We start from the raw sequence: 7,847 nt of genomic DNA, 5'->3' as shown, positions 1-7,847 counted from the left end.
GGAAGAAGGAAATGGTTTTTGCTCTAAAGCTTAATCCATCAAAGTCAAAAGCAGAAGAACAAGGACCTAGGTGGCTTGAGGAATTTAAAGATGTATTCCCTGAAGAACTCACCGAGCTTCCACCCAAGAGAGAGGTAGACCATGCAATTGAGCTTGTCCCTGGAGCACAACCAATAGCAAGGAGGCCTTATAAAATGTCTATTCTAGAAGAAATTGAATTAAAGGAGCAACTTACTCAACTCATAGATCAAGGCTTCATCCACCCCAGCGTATCTCCTTGGAGTGCTCCAATCTTATTCAATAAGAAGAAGGATGGAACACTACGTTTGTGTGTTTACTATCGTGGGTTGAATCAAACAACAATCAAGAACAAGTATCCTATCCCAAGGATCCTATCCCAAGGATGGAACACTACGTTTGTGTGTTTACTATCGTGGGTTGAATCAAACAACAATCAAGAACAGGTATCCTATCCCAAGGATAGACGAATTGCTTTATAGACTCCCCTTGTAAGGATACCTAGCTTGATTATTTGATTTAAAAGTTCCTTGGTAAAGTACTGACTCTCTCTCAATAGAGATTATGGCATGTGTAGTAACCAAGAGGGTGGCATGGAATTCTTCATATGACATATGAACAATACAAACCACCCTCGGTATGACTCTATTAAAGAGGAATATGATGGCTTGGGCAAAAGAGTGGAAAGAGCATTATTCACGAATTCCACCCCCCAATAAACTACCCTTAGGTATGTCAAGATACTCCATATTCTTACGCTTGGTGTAATTTGAAGATCCAACACGTCTTGGATCTAATGCACATCTTTAAGAATATAGCACAAAACTTTGGGAGTGCATGATTGATATGTATGATTCCATAGGTATTAGAGAGGATAAGGCTCTTAAACTGCCTTCCATCTTCGACAATATTTTATCTAAGTCCCACAAAAGTGGATTCTTCCAAAGGCCCCATGGTTTTATCCACAAAAGAGCAAGAAACAGTCAATAAGATCATTGCTTCCATTGGAACTCCAACAGGCTACATACACTTGTTAAGAGGTGCCTTTGCAAAGATCAAGAAAAAGGTGATCACCAAGAAGAAACAAGTCAAGGATAGCAAGAAGAGAAAGAAAGGTGCCCAAAAGAAATGTGCACAATTATCACAACTCTTGGGGCTTAAGTCTCATGATTGGCATAAGATACTGCAAGTAAGTCTCTTTCTCTATCTTTTACTCTCTTCAAATGTCTCAATAATATCATATCACGTATCATGATATCCATTACTTGAGTGAGGTACACATTACAATCTTTTGGTATTCCTCTCTATTATTCCCTAAACTCATTATATGCTGTTTTCTCCAATCAAGTAAACTCAATGCATAGGTTTGTTAGCTCTAAAGAGACTGACAAGTTGGACATAGCGACGGCTCAAACTTTAGCAATGGAAGCCATGTGTGCCATTGAAGATACATTTCCACACTCCATTCTTGTCAATCAAGTACATGTCCTTGTCTATGTTGTAGGAGGAGATAGGTATTTGTGGAGTGGTACATACACGGTGGATGTTTTACCTCAAGAGATTCATGAAGACTCTCAAAGACTTTGTTTGACAACAAATACAAGCAAAGGTAAGTATGGCCAAAGGATGGATTATACAAGAGACCTTTGTCCACATGTCAGCTTATCTTTTTAAGATGGATCCTTCCATACCAAGTGTATAGTTCGATGAGGTAGATCCAACGGCTCCACGGGGGGCCCGCTGCGGGGGGCCCGGGGGCGCGACTCCGGGGGTGTTCGGGCACGGCACCAGGGGGGCCGGCCGGGGGGTGTTCGGGCACGGCACCGGGGTGTGAGGACACGGCACCGCGGGGGATGGGGGTGTTCGGGCACAGTAGCATGGGGGCCGGGGTGTGAGGGCACGGCTCGACGGGGGCCGGGTGGCACGGCACCGAGGTGTTTGAGCATGGCATGGAGATGTGAGGGCATAGCACCACGGGGGCCGAGGGGTGTTCGGGCATGGCAGCACGGGGGCCGGGTGGCGTGAGGACACGACTCGCCGGGGGGGGGGGGGTTTCGGGCATGGCTTCGCAGGGGGGTTTCGGGCATGGCTCCGCAAGGGGGCGGGGGGCATGAGGGCACGGCTCCGGGGGGTGGGCCGGGGGTTGTGACGGCGGCGGGGGGCCGGGGGTGTGACAGGGGGGGCCGGGGGCCGAGGGGCACGGCTAGGGGTGTAAGGCCACGGCTCCGCGGGGGGCCGGTGGGCACGGCTCCATGAGGGGGCCGGTGGGGGGGCACGGCACCGCGGTGTGAGGCCACGGCTCTGCGAGACAAGACAGGGGCCCGGGGGGGCACGGCACCGGGGTGTGAGGGCACGGCTCCGCGGGCGGGGGCCTAGGGGGGCACGGCACGAGGGTGTGAGGGCACTGCTCCGCGGCCCGGGGGGTAACAGCACCGAGGTGTGAGGCCACGGCCCCGCGGGGGCCCGGGGGGGAGGGCACATCTCCGAGGGGGGCTTCGGGCACGGCACCGTGGGGGCCAGGGGGCGTGAGGGCACGTGGTCCGGGGGGGCAGGCGGGGGGTGTACACCGCGGGGGCCAGGGGGGCGTGAGGGCACATCTCCAGGGGGGGCGGGCGAGGGGGTGTTCGGGCGGCACAGCACCGCGGGGGCCGGGGGGTGTGAGGGCACGGCTCGCGGGGGGGGAGGGGGGTTGTTTGGGCACGGCACCGCGAGGGCCGTCGGGGGGAGCGTGAGGGCACGGCACCACGGGGGGGTAGGGGGCACGGCTCCTGGGGGGTTCGGGCATGCACCGCGGGGGACCGGTGGGCGTGAGGGCACGGCGTCCCGGGGGCGGGCGGGGGGTGTTCGGGCACGGCACCGCGGGGGCCGGCGGGCGTGAGGGCACGGCTCCCGGGGGGGCGAGTGGGGGGGCGTTCGGGCACGGCACCACGAGGACCAAGCACGCGTGAGGGCACGACACGCGGGGGGCATGAGGGCACGGCATGCAGGCCGAGGGGGGCATGAGGGCAAGGCTTCGGGAGGCCAAGCGGGGGGGCGGGGGGGCACACAATGCAGTGCGAGAGCACGGCTCCGCGGGGGGGCTGGGGGTTGGGGTGAGCGCATGGCACACGGGGGGGCGGGGGGGGCGAGGGGCGCGTGAGGGCACGGCATGTGGGGGGGCCAACCGAGAGGTGTTTGGGCACGGCACCGCGAGGGGCGGGCCGAGGGGGTGTGAAGGGCACGGCACCGCGGGGGGCCGGCGGAGCGTGATGCCACGGCACGCGGCGGCGGGTCGAGGGGGCGTGAAGGGCACGACTCCGAGGGGGCGGGCCGAGGGCCGTGAAGGGCATGGCTCCGAGGGCGGGGGGTGTGAAGGGCATGGCATGCGGGGGGCAGGGGGCATGACAGCACGGCACGCGGGGCGGCTGGGGGGGCGAGGGGCGCGTGAGGGCACGACACGCGGGGGGCGAGCCGAGAGGTGTTCGAGCACGGCACTGTGGAGGGGCGGGCCGAGGGCTGTTCGGGCATGGCACCGCAGGGGGCCGGCGGAGCGTGATGCCATGGCATGTTGCGGTGGGTCGAGGGGGCGTGAAGGGCACGGCTCTGAGGGGACAGGCCAGGGGCCGTGAAGAGCACGGCTCCGAGGGCGGGGGGGCGTGACAGCACGGCTCCGGGGGGCATAGTGATGCTCTGGCCCAAAAAGGGTGCAGCACCAGGACTTCCCAAGAGGTCACCCATCCCAGTACTGTTCTAGCCCAAGCGCGCTTAACTGCAGAGTTAGCGTGCTGGTATGACCGCACCACATCAAAGTAGCAAATCCAAGAGACTACAAGAAAGAGAAAGGAGCAGGTTTCCCGTATTGTGGAACATTCCACGTTTCCAAGACTTCGAAGGGGCGTTTCCAAGAGAGTGCACAATGTGGGGGGCATCCAAACAACACCCTTGGCAGAAAACAGTCCTTCTCGCACCATCCTTCCAAGTCCACCCACGCAGACACTTGGGCAAATACGCCTCCCCACATCCAGTTGAGTTCACCGCGCGGCGTGGTCGTTGAGGCAAACACTCATGCGTATATCCATCCGAGTGCGTGCATGATCCGCGGGCGTTCTGAAGTGCAGGTGACGCCCCCGGTACACAGATTGTAGAGCAGAGTCCGTTCCACTCAGACTCTGAGGAGTCCGTCCCACTCGGGTCCACCACAAGACTTCTCACATTGTCCCTCCCCCCACCCCCTTCGTCCAGGAGGGGGGGGCACTCGCACTCCCAGGAGACAGGCAAGCACACCGTGTGCGAGCACTCGCGCTACCGTAAGGCACACGAAAGCTTTCCCTTCCCGCTCCCAGGAGGGGGCGGGGGCGTGGGGGTCATGTGAGGACGCTCAGGCAGGCATGCACTTGGACGAGGCATGGGCGCAAGTTGCGTTCAAAGACTCGATGATTTGAGGAATTCTACAATTCACATTACGTATCGCATTTCACTACGTTCTTCATCGTTGCAAGAGCCAAGATATTTGTTGCTACATAAGTTGATCCTCCCGTAGGGAGGGGTCTCAGTCCGGCGATCGTTTGCTATGCTGCCTCTCACGCTCCCTCGAGGGGGGGTGGAAGGTTTATCGAGCGGCCCCGTGCCAACGGCACGGGGAAGGGGGGACGCCCACTCGACGTGGGCGGGGGGAGGCGTCCCTCCCCCCGCACCCCGTTGTGCGGCCGACGGGCAGCCCTGTCCCGATACCTCGCCCACTATCTCCAGCTTCGGCACGGGGGCGAGGCGCGGGCAACTGCACCTCCAGGCACGGCCCCTCGACGGTACGTCCACGGTTCACGGTGTTCTCTCGGATGTGTGTCAATGATCCTTCCGCAGGTTCACCTACGGAAACCTTGTTACGACTTCTCCTTCCTCTAAATGATAAAGCTTAATGAACTTCTCACAACGTCGCCGGCGGCGGCGAACCGCCAGCGTTGCCGCGATCCGAAAACTTCACCGGACCATTCAATTGGTAGGAGCGACGGGTGAAGGGATGTAGTCAACGGGAGCTGATGACTCGCGCTTACTAGGAATTCCTTGTTGAAGATCAATAATTGCAATGATCTATCCCCATCACGATGAAATTTCAAAAGATTACTCGGGCCTATCGGCCTAGGTGGTAAACTCGTTGAATTCATCAGTGTAGCGCGTGTGCGGCCCATAACATCTAAGGGCATCACAGACCTATTATTGCCTCAAACTTCCATGGCTTAGACGGCCATAGTCCCTCTAAGAAGTTGGCCACGAAGAGGATCCTTTGTGTAACTAGTTAGCAGGCTGAGGTTTCGTTCGTTAACGGAATTAACCAGACAAATCACTCCACCAACTAAGAACGGCCATGCACCACCACCCATTGAATCAAGAAAGAGCTCTCAATCTGTCAATCCTTAATATGTCTGGACCTGGTAAGTTTCCCCGTGTTGAGTCAAATTAAGCCGCGCAGGCTCCACCTAGTGGTGCCCTTCCGTCAATACCTTTAAGTTTCAGCCTTGTGACCATACTCCCCCCGGAACCCAAAAACTTTAATTTCTCATAAGGTGGTGGCGGAGTGATCGAAGTAACATCCGCCAATCCCTAGTTGGCATCGTTTAGGGTTGAGACTAGGACGGCATCGTTTATGGTTGAGACTAGGATGGCATCTGATCGTCTTCGAGCCCCTAACTTTTGTTCTTGATTAATGAAAACATCCTTGGCAAATGCTTTCGCAGTAGTTCATCTTTCATAAATCCAAGAATTTCACCTCTGACAATGAAATACGAATGCCCCAAACTGTCCCTATAAATCATTACTCCAGTCCCGAAGACCAACACAATAGGACCAAAGTCCTATCGCGTTATTCAATGCTAATGTATTCAGAGCATAGGGTTACTTTGAGCACTCTAAATTTTTCAAAGTAACATCGCCGAATCCGTGTCCCAGCCAGCAAAGGCCAAGAGCGCATCCCCGACAGAAAGGGCGGAGCGACCAGTGCACACCCCCGAAGGGGCGGACCGCTCGCCCCGCCCCGAGATCCAACTAGGAGCTTTTTAACTGCAACAACTTAAATATACGCTATTGGCACCAGACTTGCCCTCCAATGGATCCTCGTAAGGGATTTAAATTGTACTCATTCCAATTACCAGACTTAAAAAAGCCTAGTATTGTTATTTATTGTCACTACCTCCCCGTGTCGGGATCGGGTAATTTGCGCGCCTGCTACCTTCCTTGGATGTGGTAGCCGTTTCTCAGGCTCCCTCTCCGGAATCGAACCCTAATTCTCCGTTCACCCGTCACCACCATGGTAGGCCTCTATCCTACCATCGAAAGTTGATAGGGTAGAAATTCGAATGAAGCATCGCCGGCGCCGAGGCCGTGCGATTCAGGAAGTTATCATGACTCACCGCATTAGCAGGCAAGCCCGCATCGGCCTTTTATCTAATAAATGCATCCCTTCCAAAAGTCGAGAGCTGATGCACGTATTAGCTCTAGAATTACTACGGTTAAAAAAGTAGCAAGGTACCATCAAAGAAACTATAACTGATTTAATGAGCCATTCGCAGTTTCACAGTACAAGAGAAACTGATCTTAAAGATGGTAGTTTTGATGTCCTCAGTCAAACAATTTTTCAGCGCTATTGGCAATACAAATTGTAGAAGCTTATGCCAATCATGTGTTTTTAGGCCACTTAGCTTATCAGCCCTATTGAACACACCCTTCAGGCAATGCATGTGAAATATTGAAAGACGCTTCATTCTCAGACATGAAGCATTGCCTGCGAATTCCCATGTGTTCCTCTAGTGTGTGGCTATCAAGTGCGGCCCGCAAAGGCGCCCTCCCAAGATTCTCTTCTTGTAGATCATGGTCCTCTGGGAGGTATTACACTTCCTTCATAAGCTGTCTTCTTAAGCGCGTGCGAGTACCTTGCATCTAGACTGGAACCACAGATGGGGCATCCATTGTACCCCGAGGTCGTTACCCCAAAGCATTCTCCATATCCTGTGAAAAGATGCAGGGGGGAAGAGAGCTTGAGCTCTTGCAAGCACACACACACACTCACAAAACCCTAATAGAGAACACACAAGGTGAGAGGCTGAAAATCTTCTTCTTCTCTACTCAACACTCAACACACCATATACAAGAATAAGAGTACACTATAATATGAAAGGTACTCAACCAATACATACACGGGTTCTCTATAGTGTGAACCCGACTAAATGAGCTGGCGCTATAACTATGCCAGTCTCTAGAATGGCTGTCACACAGCCTGTCATCCCACTGGCCGCATATCACCCAAGATCTCACCAACCATGCCAGTGGTGTAAGTGTGGGGCCTATCCCCCAGGTGGGTCATCAGTGTCCACCGCCTCACTAGAGCTCGATATCTCAACACTCCCCCTCGAGCTCAACTCCATCTCATGTACACCAAGCGAAGCCCTGAATCTGCGGAGCTTCTCTGTACCCAATGCTTTGGTGAAGATGTCAGCTACCTGATCCTCTGTGCTGACATAAACAAGGTCAAGGTCTCCTGCCAAGACCTTCTCTCTGACGAAGTGGTAGTGGACCTCTATGTGCTTCGTACGAGCATGAAAGACTGGGTTCCTGGCCAACTGTATACTACTAATGTTGTCACAGAAAATGACAACTTGTCTATCCACTGATAGACCCAAATCTGCAAGTAGCTTTCTCAACCAAGCTACCTCACATGCTGCCATAGCAGCTCCTCTGTACTCGGCCTCCGTACTCGATAGAGCAACCGTAGGCTGCTTCTTGCTGCTCCAAGTCACAGCAGCACTCCCCAAAGAAAACATGAATCCACTGGTAGATCTTCTGTCTGAGATACTACCAGC

The 7,847-nt window shown here is 54.8% G+C and overlaps 1 non-coding gene and 1 pseudogene across 1 annotated transcript; both read right to left on the bottom strand.

Annotated features, from left to right (window-relative positions):
* Positions 1 to 4,369: 4,369 nt before the first annotated feature.
* On the bottom strand, positions 4,370 to 4,524 carry LOC147621691 (5.8S ribosomal RNA). Its single transcript, XR_015269912.1, has one exon. It is a non-coding gene; the product is annotated as a 5.8S ribosomal RNA (ribosomal RNA).
* A 316-nt stretch (positions 4,525 to 4,840) lies between these two features.
* Positions 4,841 to 6,634, bottom strand: LOC147621690 (18S ribosomal RNA; annotated as a pseudogene).
* Between the last annotated feature and the right edge of the window lie 1,213 nt (positions 6,635 to 7,847).

This window comes from Cibotium barometz, chromosome 30 (assembly GCF_041138505.1).
Source record: "Cibotium barometz isolate CiBa-2024 chromosome 30, ASM4113850v1, whole genome shotgun sequence".
NCBI lineage: Eukaryota > Viridiplantae > Streptophyta > Polypodiopsida > Cyatheales > Cibotiaceae > Cibotium > Cibotium barometz.
The sequence above is the reverse complement of the archived record's forward strand: the minus strand, read 5'-3'. Positions and strand labels throughout refer to the sequence as shown.